The sequence below is a fragment of the Euleptes europaea genome, chromosome 17, assembly GCF_029931775.1.
Source record: "Euleptes europaea isolate rEulEur1 chromosome 17, rEulEur1.hap1, whole genome shotgun sequence".
Lineage (NCBI taxonomy): Eukaryota > Metazoa > Chordata > Lepidosauria > Squamata > Sphaerodactylidae > Euleptes > Euleptes europaea.
In genome coordinates this window covers 27,946,254-27,973,907 of record NC_079328.1, presented here as the reverse complement: position 1 = coordinate 27,973,907, position 27,654 = coordinate 27,946,254, and positions in this window count along the sequence as shown.

Here is a 27,654-nt window from a genome sequence, read left to right as displayed (position 1 = left end):
GAGAGAGAGAGAGAGAGAGAGAGAGAGAGAGAGAGAGAGAGAGAGAGAGAGAGAGAGGAAGTGACTGGAAAGATGGAACCCCTGAGAGTAGGATTCTGGGTAACAAAGGGACAACAGCAGAAATGGACAAAGGTCTGGGAGAACCCTATCTGGCCCTTTACTAACTCTCTACTGCTCTCCCCTGAGACGCTGAAGCCTGTGCTAGCATTAAGAGACATTGCACAGTCCTTTCCTTTCAACCCAGTACCTGTAACAAGGATGGATGCGTGTACATAAAGCTACTGAGTCAGACCATTGGCCTATCAAGGTCAGCATTGTCTACTCAGACTGGCAGTGGCTCTCCAGAGACTCAGCTAGAAGCCTTTCACTTCACTTACTACTCAATTCTTTTAACTATAGGTGCTGAGAACCAAACCTAGGACCTTCTACATCCAAAGCAGATGCTCTACCACAGAATGAAAGCCCTTTGCACATGTGCTTTTGATGCTTTCTTCAACCTGTATGGTTTTGTGGGCAGGATCCCATGGGTGTGTGTGGTTTATAATCTTCATCCCAATTGGATGGAAGACAAAAATAGACAGCCAGAGATATGTTTGCCACTGAAAACAGTGGAATACAGAAAAAAAAAGTTTTTTAAAAGCGTTACAACAAAAATAAAGGTAAATACAATTATTACAGAACAAAATGAGTACACAATGAGCGTAATTATAAGAAGAAGATGAAGAGTTGGTTTTTATACTCCAATTTTCTCTATTTTGAAGGAGTCTCAAACTGGCTTACAATCATCTTCTCTTCATCTCCATTTTGTGAGGTAGGTGGGGCTGAGAGAACTCTGAGAGAATTGTGACTAGCCCAAGGTCACCTAGCAGGCTTTACGTGGAAGAGTGGGGAAGCCAACCCAGTTCATCAGACTAGAGTCCACCTCTCATTTGGAAAAGTGGGGAATCAAACCCAATTCTCCAGATTAGAGTCCACCACTCCTAACCACTGCACCACACTGACTCCCCAGTCCCCAGTGATCATACACATCCATACCAATCATGGTTCTCAGATTGCTGATTCAAAAGCTGCAGTCCCTGAAGGCCAAGTCTACCACCCATAGGAACTGACGGCTTGTTAAAGGGCTGAGGCACCGGAGCCCAGCTGAGGAATGTTTCCTCTCCTCTAACTGCTCCTGCCTCCCCAATAGTATTCCCAATCATTATATTATCAGAACTGGTAATATCAGAATCGGGAATTGTGCCAGGTAGGCAGGCGCCGTATCAAATACTGCAAATCCGATCCAGTACCTGAAATACCTGGCATTTAATTGGACCAGCAATACCTGATTGCATACCCCTACCCATCCCATTAAGTTATGAAGTTGCTGGATGAAGTGATATGTTCTGAAATGGTCCCTTGTCAGTAAGAGGAATGCATTCAAGGTTTCTATAACCTCTGTTAATTCCCAGGTGTTCATCAATATTCTGCACAATTAATATCAGCAAGAAAGGAACAAGCCAGCCCTCACTTTGCAGTATCCATGTATTGTTTTTTTAAAGAGAACTTTATTCAATGCTGAACAACATTAAAAGAAGGAATCTAAAGCAGCAGCCCTTTAAGCTTTAGTGCCACTAATCAAAGTCATTTCCATGAGAAATTAGAAACGGGGCTGATGAACATCAGGTAAATGCTCTTTTCTGCCACCACTCATCCATCCAGCTTGTCTTCATCGAGATATCTATTAAATGGATTTGATGTGGCCCTGAATGGATTTTGGCATAGCTGCCTCCAAGGATTTTATAGGCAACCTATAAACATTGCACGCGCCTCTCTGTCTGTGTTTTCAACTAAAGCAACATCAAATAAGTGTGTTTATTGGACAGTGCCAAGGGACTTAAAATGGAAGTTGAGGTTCATAAGCATCGTCATGCCAAGCTGGATGCTGGACACTGCCCTTAGGAATGCATCCTGTCCTTGACCATTGCGCAAATCAGTCTGTTCCACATAGTTCTTAGATAGCTGTAGTGGAGGGACAGAGAAAGGGGTTGGATCCTGCCAGCTTTTTCATTCATTCAGTTCTCCTCCGTACTATGGGCTCCATCAGATAATGCTTAGGGCTGCTAAGAGCTGTTTAGCCTGGAAAGAAGGTGATTAAGGGAAGACATGATAGAGGTCTATAAAATTATGCATGGTTTGGAGAAAGTGGACAGGGAGAAGCTTTTCTCCCTCTCTCATAATACTAGAACTTGGGATCATCTGCTGAAACTGGAGGGTGAGAGATTCAAAACTGATAAAGGGAAATATTTCTTTACACAATGCATAGTTAAGTTGTGGAACTCCCTGCCCCAGGATGTGGTGATGGCTGCCAACTTGGAAGGCTTTAAGAGGGGAATGGAAGAGAGGAGTATTCATGGCTACTAGTAAAAATGGATACTAGTCATGACGCATACCTATTCTCTTCAGGATCAGAGGAGCATGCCGAATGTATTAGGTGCTGTGGAACACAGGCAGGAGAATGCTGCTGCAGTCGTCGTGTTTGTGGGCTTCCTAGAGGCACCTGGTTGGCCACTGTGTGAACAGACTGCTGGACTTGATGGGCCTTGGTCTGATCCAGCATGGCTGTTCTTATGTCCCTTGTGGCTTTTGTCCATGCATGTCCCATGACCCCCAGCATAGCCTTTTTTGATGGTCACAGGTGACCCTTCTGTTCTTTTCCACCAGCAGAAAAGCTGGTTGAGGATCCAACCCAAGGAATGTTCCCTCACACTGCCTTGTAAGCAACCCATTAGATTCTAATCTCCACTGGGGCATACTAGCCAGCTGCATTGGTCAAAATTAGTAATGAGGGAGAGAGGAAGAGGTTTATCGAGTGACATGCATAATCCAAACAAAGACCCAAAGTCATTGGAGGGGTGGCATTGAGTGAAACAGCCATGCATAAAAGACCGACGTGTAATACCATCATATATGTCATCTGAATTTCCCGTTTTATCAGCTGGTTATTGCAGCATTTTGGTCACTCACCCTTAACTGAAATAGCAGTTCTCCTGCCGAGAAGGAATTAAAGTTGTATATATTGCAGGCTGTCGCACAAGGTTTAGGACGAAGGGTTCCCTAGCCAGGGCCCATTTTGCATTCCAGAAAGGAAATCCGTTTTGGATTGATTTTTTTTTTTTTTTTACTTTAGTGCTTGTTAAACTTTTATTGGATTATCCCACATTTTATGTGTCTCCCCACCCCACCCTGGCTTTTCAACAAGAATGCCACCCCAGGGTAGAGCATTATTACACTGAAGCAAAGATGACACTTAAAACAGAGCTGATTTAATTAAACCCCAGTCAAAGCTTCTTAAACTGTGGGTTGCGACCCCATATGAGGTCGTGTAACTGAATGTGGGGGTTGCGAAAAATTTGGCGACAGTATACATTTCTTTATGATTTATTATCAGTAATTGTTTGATTGGTATTCCTATTTTATATACCTATATACCTGGGGTTGCGTAAAAATTTCTCGGGCAAAAAGGGGTTGCGAGTTGAAAAAGTTTAAGAAACCCTGAAGTAGATGATGTTAAAGCCCTCTGGCTGAGACCCTGGAAAGCCGCTGCCAGTCTGAGTAGACAATGCTGACTTTGATGGACCAAGGGTTTGATTCAGTATATGGCAGCTCCATGTGTTCATGTGTTGCCTAAGAGCAATGAGAAAGGGGCTCTCTATGCGCAGGCAGCTTTTTGCGGAAAGCTCCGGTGGCAACTGAATCACACAGCATACCTGAGCTATTACATGCTGGGTTCAGCATATGCTACAGTTTATCAGGATTTCAGGGGAGCTTTTGATAAAGAACCGCAGGGATGCCGAACAGCTGCCGCTGAGTGGAACAGCCAGAGGGTGGGAATCAAGTCGGCAAGCACCGAATGGCTTGAATTCACAATGATCCCCATGAGTTACAGGAAGGCGCCGCTTATTCATGGAAAGCTGGTAGCTGATTTTTTAAAAAGCCAAAAGAATGAGGATTTGTGAGAGGTTCAAGACAGCCTTCAGCGCTTCAGAACATTGCGACTGGACTTGTGATGCTTCAACTGACCTTCAGAAGAGTTCTCAGGATGTACCTAGTCATGAACTGGACTGACTCATTCATCCATTTAAACCGGGGGTGTCATTTATAGGGTTGCCAGCTCCAGGTTGGGAAATACATGGAGATTTTGGGGGTGGAGCTGAGGAGGGTGGGGTCTGGGGAAGGACTTAAATGGCATAGTATAGTGGTTAAGAGCTGTGATTTGGAGGGTGGACTCTAATTTGGAGAGCCGGGTTTGATTCCCCACTCCTACATATGAATGGCGGATGCTAACCTGGTGAACCGGGTTGGTTTCCACACTCCTACACATGAAGCCAGCTGGGTGCTCTTGGGCTAGTCACAGCTCTATCAGAGCTCTCTCAGCCCCACCTACCTCACAGGGTGTCTGTTGTGGGAAGGGGAAGGGAAGGTGATGGTAAGCCGGTTTGATTCTTCCTTAAGTGGTAGAGAAAGTCGTCACGTAAAAACCATCTTCTTCTTCTTCTTCTTCTTCTTTTTCTTCGTGGCCATTTTTTCCAGGGGAACTCATTTCTGTCACTTGGAGATCATTTGTAATAGCAGGAGATCTCCAGCCACTACCTGGAGGTTGGCAACCCTAGGTGTCGAACATAAGGCCCATGGGATGGATCCAGCCCCTTGAGAGCTCTTATACAGCCTGCAAGCCAGCCGAGGCAGCCACCCCCACACACACCCTTGATCTGGGTTGGAGAGGCATGGTGCAGCCCGACCAAGTGACATTTATATCATATTCGGCCCTTGTAACAATTGAGTTTGACACCCTGATTTAAACTATATGTATTAATGTTATAGGGTTACTGTTATGTTGTATATTTATTGTTGTCCCTGAGCCCGGCCTTGGCAGGGGAGGGTGGGGTACAAGTCAAACAAAATAAAGGAATAAAAATGTAAGAAAAAACAGGGCTGGTTCAAATGAGAGAAGGGAAGGCGGCTCAGGTCATCTTTGGCATGCACAGCCATGCCAACTGGGAATGAGCACCATGGAATTTCCAGTTGCTTTTTCAACCGGGTGCAGACACTGCATTTAGGAGTAGGCACCAACTTACAGCCCATTATCTTTACTGCAGTCCTTTGATGCCATAATCTTGTGGTTTGCTTGGATGCTGCGTGTGAAAAATGTTTCTTGAAAGAGAGAGAGAAAAGCAAACATGCTTATTATCTAAAGTGGCAGGGGGGGCACTTGCTTAGAGTGCTTGCGGTAACTTCTGCTCCTGCCCCTGTTAAGGGGTATGGGCCTCCCCCCCTTCCGTTTTTGTTGTGGGGTAGAAGGGGGATAATGGAGATCCCGTCACAGCCTTTTCACAATGCCATTATTTTACAATAATCTTGAAATGTGCTGTAATTAGGAAGGGGGGAGGGAAACAAAACCTCAGTGTTAAATGGTAGTCATTAGCTACAAAAAGGGTGCATCATTTGCAATTGCGCTCGAGGAAAACTGGACGTGTCTAAATACCGGAACCGCTTACAGAGATGCATCTCTTCCCAGCAGAAAGAGTAGAAGCCTTTATGCTCAACATTTTTTAAAAAACTGCATGAATAAATTTAAAGGACAACATAGTTTGGGGAAAGCGACTGGCAAACTGGAAATAATTGTTTACTCTGAGTCAAAACTGGGTGGGTGGGGGCTGTGTCACAAATGTTGATGCAAACCTAACCAGAGCTTTGAGGGGCAAAGGGGGGGCACCTAGAGCTTTATTTATTTTACTTATGTCCCACCTTTCTCCCCAGCGGAGATCCAAACTGGCTTACAATGTTGTCCTCTGCTCCATTTTACCATCATAACAACCCTGTGAGTAGGGTTGCCAGGTCCCTCTTCGCCACCAGCGGGAGGTTTTTGGGGCGGAGCCTGAGGAGGGCGGGGAGGGACTTCAGCGCCATAGAGTCCAATTGCCAAAGCAGCCATTTTCTCCAGGTGAACAGAACACATGAACACATGAAGCTGCCTTAAACTGAATAAGACCCTTTGTCCATCAAAATCAGTATTGTCTACTCAGACCGGCAGCGGCTCTCCCAGGTCTCAGGCAGAAGTCTTTCACATCACCTACTTGCTTAGTGCCTTTAACTGGATATGCTGGGGATTGAACCTGGGACCTTCTGCGTGCCAAGCAGATGCTCTACAAACTGAGCCTCAGTCCCTCTCATAACTGATCTCTATCGGCTGGAGATCAGTTGTAATAGCAGGAGATCTCCAGCTAGTACCTGGAGGTTGGCAACCCTACCTGTGAGGTAGGTTAGGCCAAGTATGTTTGGCTGGCCCAAGGTCACCCAGAAAGCTTCCTTGGCTGAGTGGAGATTCAAACCTAAAATTTCTTCATCCAGCTGTCTTGCCACTGCATTACAGTAGCTCTCTCTTCTCTCTACTTGTAATGGCTTCTGACAGCCCGTGGAGGAAGAGAGTTGTTTTATATCACCCTGTCCAGAGGATAAAATCCCACTTCCCAGATTTCTCTCCAAGACGTTCAAAAGGTGGCACACAGCAAACAGCAATCAAACCGAACGTTAGGAGTAGGCAGGTAGCCATCAGGCACAGACTCTGATGGGATTGATTTATTCATGTGGGCATTTTTAGACTGCTTTTCTCTATGGAGAGATCCAAAGAGATTTACCCCTCCAAAAAATGTACCCAGTTACAAAAACAAATAGACATACAACCCTCCCCCACTCACACAAACAAATCTGGGTTGGTCCAGGACTGCCCAGGTGTCTCTCACAGGTTCCAGGCTTCAAGGAATGAGTCAAAAGGACCAATTTATAGCTTGCTATGCTGCTAATATACCTGATTTTTCAAAGATTGTAGAACACAAATTGTTTTTTCAAAATGCCCACTTTGTATCAAACATTCTGAGGACGGACTCCCCCCATCTTAGATGAAAAGGGAGCTGCATTTAAACAGCTGCATTTCTTGGAACATTACAGAATGCCGTTCCTCTGAGATTTCCAACCACATCTTCAAAAAAAACAACAACCCCTCTTAACTTCATTCTCAGATATATCTCATAAATCTATCCAGATGCTGGATCAAAAACACTCGTTCAGAATACAGCAATGTGCCTTTTTCTAGAATGGGCATAGTTTCTTTTGGTTTGGCTTTCCAGTTTTGTCATTTGCTCTATCTATCTATCTATCTATCTATCTATCTATCTATCTATCTATCTATCTATCTATCTATCTATCTATCTATCTATCCTCTGTCTGACAGTCTGTCTGCCTGACTTAACAAAGTTAATTTTGGGAGAGAATTCTAAAAATTAAACACAGCAGGTTTATCCATTTATATTTTTACATAATGCCATCCATATAGTACAAAACAAAACAATGGAGATTTTAATCAAATCATGCAGTTTTAAAATGGTGAAAAACAAATGAAAGTGAAGTGTATAGAACACAACATCCAGCGCTACATAAATACCAATTATTAGTGTTTTGAAAGTTCCATGGAATTCATTACACCCAAGTAAGTATATATTGGATTGCAGTCGTGATGGCCAAATGAAATAGGAGCATTTAATGGCTTACATTTTTGTTAGTCTCCAGTGGATTCCTGTGATACTTTGCTGCTCCTAACTAACGTGGCTACCCATATGAAACCATTAGACTTTCAGTGCGATCCTATGCAGAGTTAATCCAGTCTAACTCCCTCCGTGGATTTAGTCTGGATTAACTCTGCATAGGATTGCACTGTTAGCTAGCTTTAACTCTAGTTGCTTTTATATAGTTCTGCATTTTGTGTTTCAGCAATTGAGCCCTTTTTTCAACTCTGACCTTACCTCTCAACATTTGACAGAAGCAAACAGGTGGACTTATTTTATACCAGCAGCACATGGTTCTTGGTACCTGCCAGACAAGTTCCATCCAGGTGTTGAGTAGCACATGCAGTACCAGGAAATTCTCCTGCCCCACTGAATATAATTCTTGAATAGCTCAATGGGGTTTGCACTGTGAAATTCTGGATAGATTTCTTGTAAGCAACAGCAATTTCTGGTGGCAAATTTCCTGCCAATCAGTGTTTGAAACATTAAATCCCAATTTTACATAGTCTGGCAACCTATCAGTACATCCTCAGGGTCTAGGGTTGCCACCTCTGGGATGGGAAATTCCTGGAGTTTTGGGGGTGGAGCCTGGGGAAGGCAGTGTTTGGGGAAGGGAGGACCCCAGTGGGGTATAATGTCACAAAATTTGCCTTTCAAAGCAGCCATTTTTTCCCAGGGGAACTGATCTCCGTCATCTGGAGATCAGCAGTCATTCCAGGATGCCCCAGACCCCACTAGAAGGTTGGCAACCCTGTCCGGGTCATATTTTCATACATTTGTTTGTCATGCTTTCATCTTGTTCACAGAACATGGGACCCAAGAATTACAAGTACAGGATATAACAACAACATTTGACTTCTACCAATGGTATGAAAATGTCTCCTGTGTTTCCAAATTATATAGATGTGGCTATTCAAATGAACTGGTGGATGTGCATTATCTTGGTGCTGAGGACAAGCACATTTTGATTCTACCCCACAGTAAATCTCAGCTGATGGAAGAGATTTCCAACAGTGGAACAAGACTTCCTTAACTCCCCCCTTTCAGGTGCAGGCCAAGTGATCCCCAAAATGTTGCTTCTGGAGGTATGTTATCTTATTCAGAAGTGGTATGTTATCTTATTCAGCTAGTCACCTACTAAGCAGGACTCAACTACTTTACCTACTTTAAAAAGCAAGTCTTTTTATTGATATACTTCAATGCAATTTAATATATATATATGTGTATATGCAAGTATTACAAAGTCTTAATATTCAGTAACAATGTATTGTAACAATGTATACTGTAAAGGAAGCAAGTTCTACATACTATTCATTTTTAAAATCCAACACTTAAAATGTAACAGTCAAATAAGTCTGATTTAGTTCAAAGTATCTAATTCACAATATCTAGAATAATATATTTGTAAAGCCATACATACCAACAGCATCTTCTTGAGACCCTCTGAGAGAGGTCTGAATTTCTAGCCTTTCTGTGCCTGTATTTATATGGTTTCAGGCACCTTTAGTTTCAACTAAGTAAGAAACTAATTCTTATACAGTCAGCAGTTTTACTTTTCAAGCAGTCAGCATTTTTACTGCACATGCTCAGTGGCCTCTCTTTGCATTACCAAATATGGACATCCTTTTCCTGGAGGCTACTTTGCTAAACTATAAACAATCAGTTTTGAGATTTACTAGCACTCTATATGATCAACTTTAGTATCATTCTCATCCTTAGAAAAATATGGGTAGATTGAACCCATTCATTAATTTATAGCATCATGTGTTCATGTCTAAATCATAAAATACAACATATTGTTTACATTACATCATTATAGCATAGTCAGCACTTCTATATTTGAAGTTATTTGTGAGAATAAGAATCAAGCACTCAATTCTTTGTCTTAAGAAATGGTTTCTCATTATTGTAAGAATTGGTTTCTTTCTACTGAACAGCTGGGAGAGAGCAGCTGGGTTAGGTCTTAGACAAAATAAACAGACTGTGTTGCTGGAAAATTACTGGCAGCCTTTAACAGAGTACTAGAAGCAGAAGCCTCTAGTAAAGACTTTTCTCCTTCCTTTTAAAAGGACATTTAAAAGGAAATTAAACCTCTGCTTTATACCTTTTGCAGTTTGTATGTGTGTACCTTGCAGTGTATATGTGTAGCTTTGGTTTAATATGTGTAGGTTTACATTGAATGTTCTGCATATGTACAACACCAATACCATGTTCATGTGCTCTAATATGTCAAAGCCTGCAACAGACAGGGGACACCCCGCCCCCGAACTGCATGAGGGGGTGTTGGAGGTCTGCATCAGAACAGAGGAATCAGTGAAAATTACCCCTTTTGCTAGAAGACATTTTCCATACTACCCAACCCTTTGAGATATGTATTATCAGCCTCCATTCTGACATTCTTATCATGGTATTGTTAAGGTAATGTGGTCCAAGGAGCCCTATGGAGCAGAGTGGTAAGCTTCAGTACTGCAGTCCAAGCTCTGCTCACGACCTGAGTTCGATCCCGATGGAAGTTGGTTTCAGAAAGCCGGCTCAAGGTTGACTCAGCCTTCCATCCTCAGCCTTTCATTGACTCAGCCTTCCATTGCTGGGGGTAAAGGGAAGATGACTGGGGAAGGCACTGGCAAACCACCCCATAAACAAAAGTCTGCCTAGTAAACGTCAGGATGTGACGTTACCCCATGGGTCAGGAATGACCCGGTGCTTGCACAGGGGACCTTTACCTTTAATGTGATCCAAGCCAGTGTAGTGTAGTAGTTAGAGTGTTAGACTAGGATCCATGATACCCAAGTTCAAATCTCCACTCTGCCATGGAAGCTTACTGGGTGACCTACGCTCTGAGCCTAACCTACCTGTGATGTTCCCCTGGCCAAGGGCACCCCCCTCCCCGGGATGTATCATGATGTATCCATGTGATCAAAGATGAATCACTATACAACACACTCTGTAGCACTACATCTCAGCTATAGCACCACACCACCAGAGTTATCCATACTTTGGTCTGACAGTGGCCATGTATGGTTAAAAATAGACCTTCTGCCCAAGTTCTTACACACTACTTTATAGAACATGCTGGTTTTTGCTGTCCTGTAGAAGTAAGTGAAAGCCTCCAATGTATATATTTATAGAGAAAACATTCCATTTAATGCCTTTGGCTCACTTCCTTGCCTGCAAAACCTCAGCAGAAAATTTGCCTCATGGAGAAGAAGGTGTACACAGATCTGAGATGGTTTTAGAGAATCTCAGGATATGAGCATTCAGGTGCCAAAGAAGACTTATACGAAGTAGAGCCGTGGAACTCAGGAGCTGGAGAAACATACTTTTTATAATTGCTGTCAGTAGCAAGTTTGTTTGGGATTTGCAGCATTTAATAGATTTCAAGTGTAGGCCATGGATTTGTTGGAAGAGAAGAAGTGGTCATAAACTCTAGGCCTTTAGACCCATGGTTTTCATAACCGTGTTCTAAAGCAGAGGTCTCCCAACAGGTAGCGACAGGTAGATTGGCTGCTGCTGCAAAGTAGCTCATATGCCCCCAAGGTGACCCAGAAAAAGATCTGCTCTAGGCTCTTTTTTAAAACTACAAAACATGTATATTATAGGATTTATCTCTGTGTTGCTTAGCTGTAGAGTAAGGGTTGCCAGCACTACTTCAGCAATTGTTGGAAGATTTTGAGGGCAGAGCGGAGGTTGGGTACAATGTGACATCACTTCATAGTGATGCTCTAGGAATTTCTTCTAATATCTATAGTAATGGCTATAGAGTCTAGGGGGAAATCCTAGGAAAGCCTGGGAAAAGAGGGAATCGCCTGATTGAGATATAAGTTATTGTTTAGCTTTGCTTTTAATATTTTGCTTTAATGTTTGTTTTGTCAGCCTGCTTGATATTGTTTTTACATTGTTGTTACCTGCCTTGAGTCCTGGGGTGCCAGGGTATATAAACTATTTTAAACAAACAAAGGCATTTCTGGAATTCACCGGCAACTCTTGTGCGTGTACCAACATTTGGATGCTATAGCAGTGAATGGCACGTTCCATATAGCAGACAGATTTCCATCTAGGCAGAAAATCTGGCTCAGCCCCTGGCCCTTCATGAACATGAGCCAGTTTCTACATGGAGTGGGCCCATGGCCAGTTCCAGTGGAAATGTCTGGAGATATGAGAGATGGAATGCAGAGTTAGATGGTGCCTGGAGGGTAATATTATTGGCTTCTCCATCTGCATGTGTAGAAAGAATGTATAACAAAACAGGAACCCTTTAAGGATGGAATGCCTTCAAGGTCCTCTTGGGCAGCCAGAAAATAACAGCTAATGTCAGGCACGTTCTCCAGTGCCGTCCAAATTCATTCACCCAGTGTTATTTCAGTTTCAAGGATCACAGCATATTCACGTGTCACAAAGCAAACATCTTCAAAAGAGGGTTTCCCCCCTTTATTCTACCTGGGGCCAGGCCTTGATTTCAATCTACCCCTCCTCCATGTGCCTTTGCCAACTCTGCCAGGACCTGGAGAAATGCATATCTTTTTATCAGAGACTCAAGTGGAATGAGACGAAGCTTCTGACTCCTTGGCCACAGAGTACAGTCAGGACTAGAGTTGCCATCTCTGGCTTGGGAAATTCCTGGAGATTTGGGGCCATTGCCTGTGGAGAGTGGAGTACGGGGAGGGGACAAAGCTCTTTGGGGATGCGATGAATTGCCCCCAGATTCTCCCAAAATTTGCTGGTGTATGGCTGGGAACCCTATCGATTATTCATTTATTTTTGGGAGGATCAGATATGGGGAAAAGGAAATTTAAAGTTTTTTCATTGACTTGAGGTAGATGTATTAAGAGCTTAAGAGGATGCGATCATCCGTCATGTGTTCATGGGTATTTTCAGGAGGACACTGTTAGGAAAAAATCACTTGCTGTTGCTCTCACTTGCTTTCATTTGGCCGCAACCATGCTCTCGTCAACTAATTCTGACTGGTGGTGTTAAATGGTTCCAGAATAGCTCTCTGTGCCTGTGCTAGTAGTTTCCTATTTGCTTGGGAGGGATTTAAAAAAAACAAAACAAGCTGAGCATTAAAACCATGATTTCCCCCCCTCTACAGTCTGAAGTGGTATAATCTCAACACATCAGAACTCCAGCAAAACTGGGATGCCAGAGAGAGAGGTGAGTATGTAAATATTCTGCATACGTCAAATAAATAAAATAAAGTATCACCTTGTTCCTGTGCCAATAGGCTGCATGCGTAGACCAAGCCTACTCTTAGTTCTACTTGGATTCCCTCCTATACCATCTGAAAAAGCAACACAATTAAAAAATACAAACCAGAAAATGATCCTAATTGGGGAACCAGGATGAAACCAGGGAAGAATAAAAGTCGATTTGGTTGACGGGCTTCTTGGCACAGAGCAATTTGCAGCAGTGTAAACAACATTTAATCGTAATTAGTGGAATATCAGATCTGAAAGCAATGTAACTTTGTGGGCTAACACTTCACAGGTTAGTGCAGACAAGGTCTTCCCCACAGGGCTGTTTTCAGGGATCAGACTCGTTCCTGCAGTGCAGGCGCAAGCTTGCTGAAAGCCCGAATCCTGGCGGGTGGTGGCAGGTGTGCAGACTGGCTGGCCACAGGCTCGTGGCCACCACACCTAGCCTGTTCCCCCGGCCACCGCAGGCCGTCCTGCCAGCTGGCCCTTCTTGTGTTGGTGTTGTATGCTTTCAGCTGTCACTACAGGGCTGATTCATTTTTGTGCGTGCGCCTGGATACCAAGGCGACAGGCCCGTGAAAGAGTCCCTGCCCACCAGAGCACATAGAACTGCTCACACTGGAAACGAAGTAATGCGTTAAATGTTCATTGAAGGTGAGAGTTTCGTGCGCCTGTGTGTGGTTGAATCATATTTTTTGGATTGTATCTCATTAGAGACAATGCCAAACCACTTGGCAACCATTCAAATATCTCTGACCTTAGAGAAACCTTTTCACTTTGGATTCCACATTGATATTTTCCTTTCTCACCCAACCTGCTACTGGTATTTACCCTTGACAAGGCTCTACTGTTCTCATTTTTTGACGGCTTAGCTATTAGTAGGCTGGGCCGAATTCTTTGGGCAAACCATATGAAAGAGAGGCCCCAGCTTTACAAAGTCGTGGTAAAAATCTGACGGGGCTGGAGCTATTTCCATGTTATTGAAGTAACACAAGCCAGCCAAAAGCAGTTCAAAGTCTTTAAGCTCCATCGCTTTGACATGGTCATCCAAGGATTATTGATGGCTTCCGGAGGAGGGAGGGGGGGTGTTCAGTGGCTGGAACCATCCCTCTAACACCACATATAATGGGTAGACTTATGGCAGTGTTGGGTCAAATTTTATCCGTTTACCATCTTTGTTGTAGCCGTATCTCTTGGAGGCTCTGTTACTGCCATAAACGTCTTTTGAAAACAAAGCAGTATCTACTGCTGTGCTGCATGACTGCAAAAAGCCCTGGATTCACCTCTGTATTTGGCCTGATTCCTTGTGTCCTAAAGCGAATTCCCATAGCAGATACACTGAACAGTTTCAACTCTGCCTATATCTTCAGTTACATTTGTGTGTGTGTGTATGTCTTTGCATATAAGGAAGGTGATGTTGCCTAAGAAACAATGCCATACCTTTGGTTCAGCTATGCTAAGATGGCCTACTCTGACTGGCATAAGCAGTCCAGGATCTCCTGCCAGAGGTTTTTCCCAGCCCTGCTCCATGAGGTTCTGTAAAAAGAGTTTATGGGGAGATAATCTTGGCTAAGCATGAGCTTTCTACCGCTGAGGTTGGCAACCCTATCAGTTCACCTGGAGAAAACGACTGCTCTGGCAATTGGACTCTATAGCATTGAAGTCCCTCCCCAAACCCCACTCTCCTCAGTCCCCCGCCCCAAAAATTTCCAGGTATTTCCCAATCCGGAGCTGGCAACCCTATTCAGGATGCCACAAACATGTCTGCTGCAGTGCTAAAATTGGGGTGGGATGGTGGAGTTGTGATCAGTTGTAATAGCAGGAGATCTCTAGCTAGTACCTGGAGGTTGGCAACCCTAATCATGAACTGGGACACAGAGGGGACCCCAAATGCTTGGGCCTTTATTTACTTGAGGGTTTCTTTTTCAAGCCCAAAGTGGTTCCTGAAGAGGCTTGTAAGAATAATTAACAAATTACAAATGACTTTAAAATTCAATACCTGTGTTTTCCCGGAAGAGAATTGTCAGGATGGAAGCACAAGGGAACAGACCCTGATTGCTTCCTTCCTTCCTCTGATGGCCTCAGCATTATCTACTGTCAAGTAGATAGGTGAATTGCGTGAGAGATGTGGCAACTTTTCTCTTTATAGTGTTAATAAAAATAATTTTTGTTTCCCCCCTTTTTAAAAATGTGAAATGGTAGATGAATAGCCAATGGCTGTTAAATCTAGGGAAAGGAAGTGATGGCCTCAGCCATGGCAGGCATTGGAGGGAAGGGGGTTCTCAATCAGAAGCTGGATCTGGGCATGATGGTGGTAGGGTTGCCAACCTCCAGGTACTAGCTTGAGATCTCCTGCTATTACAACTGATGTCCAGCTGATAGAGATCAGTTCACCTGGAGAAAATAGCCACTTTGGGAATTGGACTCTATGGTGTTGAAGTCCCTTCCCTCCCCAAACCCCACCCTCCTTAGGCTCCACCCCAAAACCTCCCGCCGGTGGCGAAGAGGGATCTGGCAACCCTAGATGGTGGGAGTATGTGGCTGCTTCCCATATTTCCCTCTGATAGCCTCATTTATGGCAAGTGCAACTGGAAGCTATGGGAAGATCTGGATTCAGAAACAACAGAAAAGACCTGGATCTGGATTCAGAAACAACAGAAAAGCATAAGGGCAAAATACAAAGATCTTGAAGCCAATGCTTCTGAAGTCTTCATGCAGGGATGGATATGAGACCTGGTCATAGCAGAGCACATAGCTTCCATCCAACCACTAAGCTGGCCTGCTTCCTCAACTCGGAAACCCCTGCAAGTTGACCAACACCCAGCCTGTTTTCAGTCTCACACACCACCATCTCTCAAAATGCCCTTTAGAGCAAGTCAGGTTGGGTCTGTTGTGGACCTCCCACGGGCCGTTGCTGGTGCTCTCTACCTCTGGGGCTGAATGTCTTTGAAGCAGGTTGAAATTTCACCCCTCCCCCCATGGCATGTTGACCTTTCCTACCATGCTAAACTATTCTGTCGTGCTAAACTATTCTGGGGGTCTCATGCCTCTGAGATGCATCAACCACACTTTCTTGCCTGCCAGCATCCTCACAAATCAAACATTCACCCAGCCTGCTCAATTCCTGTCTGTGTCCATCCTGCCGATGCTTTGCCTCTGAAGCACAGCCAGTGGTCTGCTCAAGTTTAGCATAGGTCAGATAAGGGCCACTGTTCAGCTGAAGGTAGGGTAGCCAGATCCCTCTTCGCTATCGGTGGGAGGTTTTGGTGGCAGAGCCTGAGGAGGGCAGGGTTTGGAGAGGAGAGGGACTTCAATGTCCTAGAGTCCAATTGCCAAAGCGGCCATTTTCTCCAAGGGAACTAGATTAGAGTTCGCCACTCATATGGAGGAGCAGGGAATCAAACCCGGTTCTCTACATTAGAGTCCACCGCTCTTAACCATTACATATCACTGTTGGTGATGCCACCGTGCTAGGGTTGCCAGGTCCCTCTTCGCCACCGGCGGGAGATTTTTGGGGCGGAGCCTGAGGAGGGCAGGGCTTGGGGAGGGGAGGGGCTTCAGTGCCATAGAGTTCAATTGCCAAAGCGGCCATTTTTCTCCAGGTGATCTGATCTCTATCGGCTGGAGATCAGTTGAATTGGCAGGAGATCTCTTGCTACTACCTGGCAGTTTGGCAAACTAAGGTTAGCCTGCTGTAAGTTAATTAGTGAAAAAAGACAGCAGTATAGTGCATATAACAACAGTGGTATTTATATCTTAACCACTCAAAATAAATGAATGCAGCAAATTATATACAGTGTATAAGGCAATACACAATTTAGGCATACAAGTCCAATTAGGACACAATTGCTGAAATGTATGTACAATGACAACATGAATAAAATTAATTCATATTAATTCAGCATCTTGTGGTTCCGGTCTTTTCCAGAGGTGTACGTCTTTACAGAGTTCCAGGTAAATCTCTGTTTCGGCTTAGAAGCCTTCCTCAGGGACCATCCACCTGGCAACCCTATCACCAGACTACATAGATCAGTTCCCTTGAGGAAATGGCAGCTTGGAAGGGTGAATTCTATGGCATCACATCCCTCCCCATGCCAAACTCTGTCTTCCTGAAGTACCAACCCCAAATCCCCAGCAATTTCCTAAACTGAAGTAGGCAACCCTAGACTCTGGAAATCTGTTGTTAAACCACATTCCATTTTAGGGTTGCCAGGTCTCTCTTCACCACCAGCGGGAGGTTTTGGGGGCAGAGCCTGATGAGGGCAGGGTTTGGGGAGGGGAGGGACTTCAATGCCATAGAGTCCAATTGGCAAAGTGGCCATTTTCTCCAGGTGAACTGATCTCTATCGGCTGGAGAGCATCAGTGGTAATAGCAAAATATCTCCAGCTAGTACCTGGAGGTTGGCAACCCTATCCCATCTACTAATACTAGGTGGATGTGTTCTCCAAATTGCAGGACTGTCTGAGATGTTCTGCTACAGCTTCAGAAGAGTCTCAGTCTTCCCAAAACAATGGCATTTGGAAAGTTTTCCCTGCAGTGTTTCCAACTCTTCTCTGTCTCCCTGACTTTAAAGAATGGGAAAGGGGAGAGGTTTGGTAAAATGTTAATTATACTGAGGAGCGGAACTAAATACAGCCATGCCTGCTTTTATGCTTTAGCCTTTGATATATATGTATAAAAATGTGTTCAAAGTTGGGTTTGGGGCCTTCTAATTAGCTGTTTATTGAGGTGATTATTTCCTACGGTCCTTTCCAGACATGTATTGGCTGGGGCGGCAGCTGGGTGCCAAAGAAAGTATTTCCCCACATGGGAGTAAGCTACAAAGTATTTTGGAGATCACCACTCCAAATATTTAAACATTAAAAGAAAAGCTCAATGGCCACGTTCTGGCTCCGGACTCCTTTTCAAAATAGGGCCATATAATTTGCGGACTACAAATCTTGCCTGTGTTTTGAGTATGAGGACTTAGCGCCCTTTCTCTCCCCCCTTTTTGTCCCTGTTTTCAGATGAGGGGCTTGTTAAGTGAGCTGTACAAGCCAAATATTTTTTTTTTAATGTGGTCTGACCACCCCGGAGGCTTTGCAGTAACTTGCTGCTGTTAGCAAATGCCTACCGGCCAGACCTGGGTACCCCAAAAATGCCTACCTGACGTCCGACCATGTGATTAGGGTTGCCAACCTCCAGGTACTAGCTGGAGATCTCCCGATATTACAACTGATCTCCAGACGATAGAGATCAGTTCCCCTGGAGAAAATGGCTGCTTTGGCAATTGGACTCTATGGCATCGAAGTCCCTCCCCTCCCCAAACCCTGCCCTCCTCAGGCTCCATCCCAAAAACCTCCTGTCAGTGGCAAAGAGGGACCTGGCAACCGTACATGTTATGCAGCCCAGGAACCAGGTTCCTGAGGAACTGATGCAGTGTGCAGATTCAAGAAGGACCTCTAGGGTTGCCAGGTCCCTCTTCTGACCAAGGGGAGGTTTCTTCTTTGTGCTTTGCTCCTGGCATGATACAGTCACTTCCAGGTTTACCCCGAAAGTGCCGGCATCGCATGCAGCTCTCTAGCCAATTCCTCCAAAAACTGTAAGGTTTCCATAGAGTTTTCGTAGGAAACGGCTAGAGAGTCCCGTGCGATGCCGGCACTTTTGGGGTAAACCTGGAAATGACTGTATTCCGCCGGGAGCACGCACACACACGGGGCCCCTCTCTCCTTCTTCCTTCTGCCCGCCGGCCATCAGCTGGCCAGCGGGCAGCCTGGTTGATTGGCGGGCAATTGCTCACCACAACCAGAAAGTTGGGAACCCTAAGGACCTCATAGGAAAATGGCTTCTAGAAGATGTCATTAAGAGAGCCCTGCATCCTTCTAGCAACTGTCACGTGAGGATTTCGATATGTTTTCATAAACAAAACTTAATTGGACTCTCCAACACTATCCTATCTCAAAGCTGATTTCTTAGCTTTATTCCTGAGCTTCAAACATCTTTCCTTTCACAGAACTGGGCTTTGTAAAAAGGGTTTCCTTGGTCTTTTATTTATGGCTGTTTCACTTGCTTTCACCCCTCCGACAACTTCTGGCCTTGTATGGATTATGCATGCCGTTTGCAACCGTCAGAAGTCACCTTGCTCCCTCTGCATTCCCTCGCGTTTGGTGGAACCTCTTTCATCTCGAATTTGAACACGTGGGCAAAATGCAGGGAAATGCAGGGGGAGAGCGAGGCGACCTCTGACAGTCGCAAACGGCATGCATAATCCAAACAAAGACCTAAAGTTGTCGGAGGGGTGACAGTGAGAGAAACAGCCATGCATAAAAGACCTTACTTTTAAAAGCCCTGTTCAGAATGTTTGGTAGGGTTGTCAGCAGCCGGATGGGAAATACCTGGAGATTTTGGGCATGGAATCTCAGGGAGGTTTGGGGAGGGGAGGAACCTCAGCAGGGTATAATTCCATAGAGCTCATCCTCTGAAGCAGCCATTTTCTCCAGGGGAACTGGTTTTTGTTGCCTGGAGATCAGTTGTAATCCCAGGAGATCTCCAGCCACCACCGGAAAGTTGACAACCCTATGTGTCTGATCCTCTAACTGTCTTTTCATAACATTAGTGTCACATTTCTGATTTTAAACCAGCTTCAGTTGGTTTTACCCACTGCAAAACCTTTTGGGACACCAAAAAGAAAAAAAAAGAACAGCTTCAGTCCAGAAACCCAAAGACACCCATCCCTCAAAGTACCACGCTTTGCATGCAGGTTCAATCAATCCCTGGCATCTCCACATAAAAAGAACACGTGGTAGGTGATATAAAAGACCTCAGACCTTGGCGAGCTGCTGCCATTCAGAGCAGACAAGACTAACCTTGATAGAACCCTGGTCTGACTCATTCTAAAGCAGCTTGATGGGTTCGTGTATGACCACAAGATGCCCCAAATCTAGTTAGGGATGGGGAAACTTCCCTCAGACCTCATCTAGCCATGTAAGAGGACGAGCTGCCAACTCAAAGTACATGTCCATAGCCCTGCTCACTAGTTACATCAAGCACATGTATCATCAGTGTACAATGTTCACTTGAGCCCTGTTCACAAGTTACAGCAAATTCACGCTGAATCCATGTACAACATACACTTGATTTTTCTCTCGGCTGGCATTCCCTCAGTGATCCCTCCTTCCTGCCCTATGTTTTAATTGCCGATTTTACGGTTTTGGGGGTATATTTTTGCTTTAGTTTTAATTGTTTTAATGTTGTGGGGCTTTTTTTTGGTTTTAATGATTTTTAAGACTTTTTAAAAAAATTATGAATATTTTTAATCTGTTAGTTGCCTTGTTGGCTCTGATGAAGGGAGAAAAGAAGGATATGAAAGTTGTAAATAAATATTGTTTTCTCATTTTGTATTGGTTGGGTTTTGATTGTTGTTGTTTTTTTTAAAAAAAAACTTGGCCATAGTAGACTTCTTGTACCTTTTAAAATACAACAGTACCAAAAACACGCTTGCCAAATTTGTCATTCATATTCAAATTCTGACAATTGCATTCACGCTCTTGGAAAACCACGGTGAACTCTGGCTGACTGATTTGCCGCATCCCTAAACTATCAATCATTAATAATTCATGGGGCAGGCCGCGAACCATTTGCCAACCTGCTGTTAATCATTTGCACATGACCAAACCCTACTGTGTTGTAGATCTCCCCAAGATCAAGAAATCAGCTGCCAGATCTACACATGAACACATGAAGCTGCCTTATACTGAACCAGACCCTTGGTCCATCACAGCCAGTATTGTCTACTCAGACCGGCAGCGGCTCTCCAGGGTCTCAGGCAGAGGTCTTTCCCATCACCTACTTGCCTAGCCCCTTTAACTGGAGACGCCGGGGATTGAACCTGGGACCTTCTGCATGCCAAGCAGAGGCTCTACCACTGAGCCACAGCCCTTCCCCATGATCTGAAAGATCATGGCTCTATAGAAGACCTAGTCAGCCCTTTTCCATGGTATGGTGGGTGAAGACAGGATCATGATTGCATACACGTTCAGTGGAAGGTGCGCATAGAGCCCTATATTCACACTCCTGTGTCTGAGATCTGAACCCCAACATTTGTTTAGCTTTCTTTCCCCTCCACGCATTTATGTACTATGTGAAGAAGGCTACAGTAGCAATCAACTGATTGGGGAGTCATCAAACAGAGTTTTGGTAAGTGCTAGAAGAATAGAAAAGAGGAGATCCAGTTACACATTGGATCAAATGAATCAGGCAGTGCTCCTATGCCCTGCAGACCCCAACTTTGGCCGTTTATGCATGGGTACTTTTCATTCACGAGGAGCCCCGTGGCGCAGACTGGTAAGCTGCAGAACTGCAGTCCAAGCTCTGCTCACGACCTGAGTTCGATCCCGACGGAAGTCGGTTTCAGGTAGCCGGCTCAAGGTTGACTCAGCCTTCCATCCTTTTGAGGTCGGTAAAATGAGTACCCAGCTTACTGGGGGTAAAGGGAAGATGACTGGGGAAAGCACTGGCAAAGCACCCCGTAAACAAAGTCTGCCTAATAAACGTTGGGATGTGATGTCACCCCGTGGGTCAGGAATGACCCGGTGCTTGCACAGGGTACCTTTACCTTTTTACTTTCATTCACATTTCCCCTGGTCTGTCTTGGTTGTAGTCCGAAGATCAGCTGTACTTCTGGGAGATCTCCAAGCCCCACCAGGAGGTTGGCAACCCAAAGAAATGGTATACCTTCAGGCCCAGCATCACTAGCCGTTTTCAGTTGACAAAAATGTCTTTCCTAATTCCAAATATGTTGATCTGGCATCTCAGCGATCACATCTGCAAAATACATAATGCCTTAAGTGGTCCTAAGGGGAGCCCAGAAAACAATAACCACCAATCTAATGTTTTGCACAGAGCAAAGGCCCCAGCTAGCTTGCTCCTACAGGGCAAAGAAGCCCTTCACAGCAAGGTCAATGTCAACCAAGCAACAGAGTTGTTACGCTTGCCAACCTCCAGGTGGGGCCTGGAGATCACCTGCTATTACAACTGCTCTCCAGATGACCAAGATCAGTTCCTCTAGACAAAATGGCTACTTTGTAGGGTTGCCAGGTCCCTCTTCGCTACCGGCGGGAGGTTTTTGGGGCGGAGCCTGAGGAGGGTGGAGTTTGGGGAGGGGAGGGACTTCAATGCCATAGAGTCCAATTGCCCAAGTAGCAACCAGCGGGAGGTTTTAGGGGTGGAGCCGCAGGAGGACGGGGTTTATGGAGGGAAGGGACTTCAATGCCATAGAGTCCAATTGCCAAAGCGGCCATTTTCTCCAGGTGAATGATCTCTATCGGCTGGAGATTAGTTGTAATAGCAGGAGATCTCCAGCTATTACCTGGAGGTTGGCAACCCTACACCCACTCCAGGGCCAGCTAATACTTATTTTAGCGTTGTGGCTTACAGACTTAGCCTCCTTAGCTCTAAAAAGGCTCATTCCCTCGCCTCCTTTTTGGCAGCAGAAGACCAGGGCATTGGTGGAGAGCAAAACATCTGACAGCCTGTGCTGGAACATCAATGCTGGCTGTGCAGTTTTCATCTTTAAGAAAACATAATGGAAGTCGTGGGACAGAGATACCACTGGGGGTAATGAGATATCTGTGGTTTGCTTCTGGGAAAATCTAATTAAGCTGGAAGAATGATTCTTCACCTTGTCTCTAGCGGTTACGTGCCCTCACCCTAGAGGCCCAGCCTCGTACAAGTTCTACCAATTATGCACACATCCAAGTTAAAAGGGCAGAGGTGCTATGCTTAAGACGAAGAAAGCTGAAGTTGATTAAGAGGAGATACTGAACAGGGAGAAAGCAGGCGGAGGCTCCCCGTTGTTGCAATACCCTAGTTTTTTGGTAGCGTGCGGTGATGAACATGCAACTTCTGAAAGACAGTGAGGCAATTTGGGTTGTGGTTTCTTTTTTGTTCTTTACAGGTGAATGTTTCAAGCCCCAAACAGCCCAAAGCTGGCACACGTTATGAACTCCTTGATGTTTTATCTGAGCATAATATTTCTTTATCCTATGGAAAGAAGGAGGCAATGGCTATGATCCAATGCTCTGAGTGTGGGAAAGGTCTGCAAAGGAGCCGTGCGCATGGGCATGCATGGCACATTTCCCCACACGGATATGAATGGGGAAGCCGCCACTCACAATGAGCTCTTTCTTGAGTCCTTTGGTGTGCACATTCTCAAGCAGCAGAAATGGCAGGTGGCACACACCACCCTGGTTTCTGGCGTGCTTCACGGTGGGATTGACCTGTGAAAGCTGGTTTGGGAGTTCAAATCCCTGCTGTGCCACAGATGCCTGCTGGGTGACCTTGGTTCAGTTACTCTTTCTCAGCCTCGCCTACCTCATCAGGTGGGTGTTGTGAGGATAACAAAAGGAGGAGAGAAAAATCATCTGTGCCACCTCGATCTCCTTGAATTAGGGTTCCCAGCTCCAGGTTGGGAAATACCTGGAGGTTTGGGGGGCGGAGCCTGAGCAGGGCGGGGTAGTGAAGAGGGACCTGGCAACCCTAGGTACCTTTCTGCCCATGATTTATACTCATTATTGCGATATTACAAGGGAATAAAAGAGAGTAAGAATAACTCATAAGTAACTATAGGGTAGGGGGGGAAAAAGTTCTTGAACGACACAAAACTGGCTTAATGGGGAATAAATGTTAATTAAACCAATGTTTGATGGAGGTTAACCTTAAACTCAAGCAAATATGTATGCATAAATATATTTAGATTGACTATGACCAGAAAAAGGGAATATATCTGTAACTCAATTAGGATGTTAGAAAAAGTGGGGGTATCCCTTCCCCCTTCCCCTTTTTTTTATTTTTTGTTTTGTTTTTTTGTCTTCTTTTTTCTTTGTATTACTGTTTATCTGTAAAATTAATAAAACTTGTTAAAATATATATACTCATTATTGCGATATTACAGTATTTTTTCAGTGTGCTCCTGCATGTTGCGAATGAGGGAAGGAGCATATGAACAGAAGAAAATGCCTGTCTCCCATTACTCCATTAAATGGGATGAATGTGTGGCACTGAATCCAGCGTCAGAAAAAAGGAAGGCAGGGCGGCCAGCCACATGAGTCTCAGGCCGGCTAGCTGATGAGAGGTGAGCCCTATGTGTTTGTGTTCCCAGCTCTTGGGCAGGCCTTTCCCAAACTGAATGTGGTGGCAAACGGCAGATGTACAATGCCCTGCAGATAGGGTTGCCAGCATTCAGGCAGTAGCTGGAGACCTCCTGCTGTTACAACTGACTTCCAGCTGATAGAGATCAGTTCACTTGGAGAAAATGGCTGCTTTGGCAATTGGACTCTTTGGCGTTGACGCCCCTCCCCTCCCCAAACCCCTTCAGGTGGAAGCTCACGATTGCTCGAGTCAGAAATATCAGCAGCAACCCATCAAGGATTTGTCAAACAAAGAAGTCACAGGGGCCGGAAACAAAGGCCAGTTCAGCCAACCAGATTGGCATGTTAGAAATTTGTCTATTTATTTACTTCCTTTATATTCCACTTTTCTCCTCAATGGGGTCTCAAAGTAGTTTAAATTGTTTCCCTCGACTACATTTTAGCCTTAAAACAGCCCTGTGAGGTGGGTTAGGCTGAGTGGGTGACTGGCCCAAGCCCGCCCAGCAAGCTTCCGTGACAGAGTGGGGATTCGAACCTGGCTCTCCCAGTTCCTAGCCCGACACTGTAAACACTACGTCACACACTCTCTCAAAAGCAGGCTGTGTCGCAGAATGCAGTGTTAGTTGGTATCATATCTACCGCTGTGATGAAACTATTGACTTCTTTGTAATGCTCCAGTTCTCATACCGATGAATCTTTGCCTGAAGTTCATTGGTGAAAAGCATGTGTGATTCATTGTCGGCAGTCCAAAATATGTCGCAGCATCTGCAGCTTAAAATGGCTGGTTGTGCATCATATGGCTCTTCGGTGTTCATGCGCATGCATTTACCACAGACAACAATGAGCTCATTCTCCACTCTGAGATTTAATCTCTGGAGTCCTGGAGGGAGGGAGGTGGATCCTGAAGAATGAGTATTCCCAACAGCTCACAAGCCCCTTTCAGACATTCCAGTCATATATAGGGGAGCCACCAATCATGCATATCAGGACCACGCCCTGCTCACAACCCTCCCCATACATCTAGTGACCAAGTTGTCTGAAAGAGGCAACACATGGATTTTGCACATGTGTACAGCTTCCGTAGATGTTACACAAATTCCTGTACTGGAGCTGAAAATGCCTGTGTTGCTTATTTCAAACAACATGGCCGCCATGCATATCAGGAGGATCAATGCACATGAACACATGAAGCTGCCTTATACTGAATCAGACCCTTGGTCCATCAAAGTCAGTTTTGTCTACTCAGTCCGGCAGCGGCTCTCCAGGGTCTCAGGCAGAGGTCTTTCACATCACCTACTTGTCTGGTTCCTTTAACTGGAGATGCCGGGGATTGAACCTGGGACTTTCTGCATGCCAAGCAGACGCTCTACCACTGAGCCACAGCCCCTCCCAGTTGCCAGAATCCTGGAATGTGCAGACTGTAACATCTGGAAAAGTCTATAGTAACAGAAATATTATTGCCCTTTTGAGGAGGCACTATCCCACTTAACCTTTTCCCCACATTTTTATGGGAACTGAAGATGGAGCCCTGAGGATAATGTTGAAACACATGTAAAACACACATGACACTGCCTTATACTGAATCAGACCACTGGTCTATCAAAGTTAGTATTGTCTACTCAGACTTTCAGTGTCTCTCCAGTTTCTCAGGTAGTTAACACATGGGTAGGCTCATGGGGAAGATGACGGTTCTTAAGACAGCTGCAAGATTGTTGAGGCACTTAAAGGTTAAAACCAGTATTTTGAATTGAACCTGGAAACCTTTTGGGAACTGGTCAAGTTGTCACAAAAGCAACCCAGACTTCTGCATTCAGAGGCTGGGATGCATTAGAGCTTGATTAAAGAATTTCCAAACCTGGAATCCTTCTAGCATGCTCTATGGCCTTTTATGCAAGGATATTTCCCTGAGGTCACCCCCACCGACTGCTTCGGGGCTTCCTTTTGATTATGCATGCCTTTTCCGACATGCAGAGGTCTCCTCGCTCCCCCTGCACATTTTTGCCCGTGTTTTCTGGATGCTGTTTTAGCCAGAATCTGAAAATGTGGGCAAAAGATGTGGGAAAAGCAAGGCAACCTCTGATGGTTGGGAAAGGCATGCATAATCAAAACAAAGTCCCAAAGCAGTCGGCTGGGGTGACCACAGGGAAATGTCTCTGCATAAAAGGCCTATGTGTGCGGGGAGAATGTAGGGGGAAAGGGAGTACAGAAACATGACAGCAAGCTGTGCTTGTGCCCGTCATGAACAGATAACGTTTGTTGTAATGTCTAGATAGATAGATTGTTTATTTGCGGCCCTTGGCCAGATAAAACAAGTGTCAGACCTCAGTACCTCGTTGCGTTCCTTGCATAAGGGACTTCACTCCAGATGTAGTCGCGAGTTTAAAGTTTTATTAAGAAAGCCAGCGAGTTCAGCAAGTCATAGAAACTTAAGGCTAGAATACAGGCCTGGGGAAATACTGGTACATATATAGGGTACATACAATGAGGTTGATTAAGTTTAGATACAAAGAAACAATACAGAAGTTAACTGCTGGTAACGACTTAAGAAAATACATACAAGAAATTAACGTGTGCAATAGCTAGATGATCTTAGAACAGGGTTTTGTGTAAAAGTTACAATTCAGGAGAACCTGTTCAGTGGTTTCTAAATCCCCGGATTTACAGAGGCATAGTCTCTCTGCCCTGGGCATCTTCTTGAATTTCCCTTCTAACATAGCAGAGGATAAGGCTGCTCACCTAGCCAAGGTAAAAGCCCTCCTATATTTGTTTATCTCTAAGTAACGGAGACAGGCTGCTGGTGCAAGGATAAATTTGGAGTTGGGGCAGCCATAAATAGGGGCACTCTTGCTAGATCTACTTGTCGCTCGATATCTTTAACCCTTTGGTTTATAGTTGACTTAGCTTGATCTCACCCTAACTGAAGTAGCGCTATGGGGGGTAAAACCCAGGTTATTTAGTTTGTCTTCAATGGCTATTATCCACTTTGACCTAAAGGTATCACAAAGAATCAGTGGAAGAAGACCCTTGGGGTTGAAATTAATTTTCAGCCCAAGATAAAGCGAGGACAAGACAACCCTTGCCTCAACCTTCACCACGCCAGTTTCTAAACAGGTATTGTTGTAATGTCTGAATGTGGGTATAGCACACTCTCAGGTTACATTAGGGTAAATCTTTTCAGGGCAAATCAATGGCTTTTGGACACACTCATCTTCATTAAACCCACCGAGATTTATCACACTGATCAAGATAGAATTAGAAACCATCTTCCAGACAAGAACATGGGGTACTGCGAGCGGGATTGTTTACATTTACCCTTCTTGGATTATAAATGGGCTGACAACTTAACTCTTCTTTAATTGGCCCTCCTATGGCAGAGTCTCTCAATAGATGGGATAATTGCAGTCGAGGGAAAGCAAAGGTCAGAAGTCTGTGAGCACACGGTATCTTCTTTTCATGGGTTCAGAGCGCACTTTGACGAGACATTGTTTTGCAGCTTCAGGCTCCTTCTGCGATTCACTGATTCACTCGCAACTGAACGAAGGAAGGCAAATGAATTGCTCTTCACTCACGCCTTTTCTGCCTTCCGCCTGTTTGTTGAAGCTTGAAGTCCGAAGACATTTTCACAACCCAGTTCAGCACCACCATTTTGGCTTCTGCATACCTGAAAGCTAATTTGCGTGTTCCTGAAAGCCGGCTGCTGAGCATGAGCAGTTTGAGAGATGAGCCACGGAATC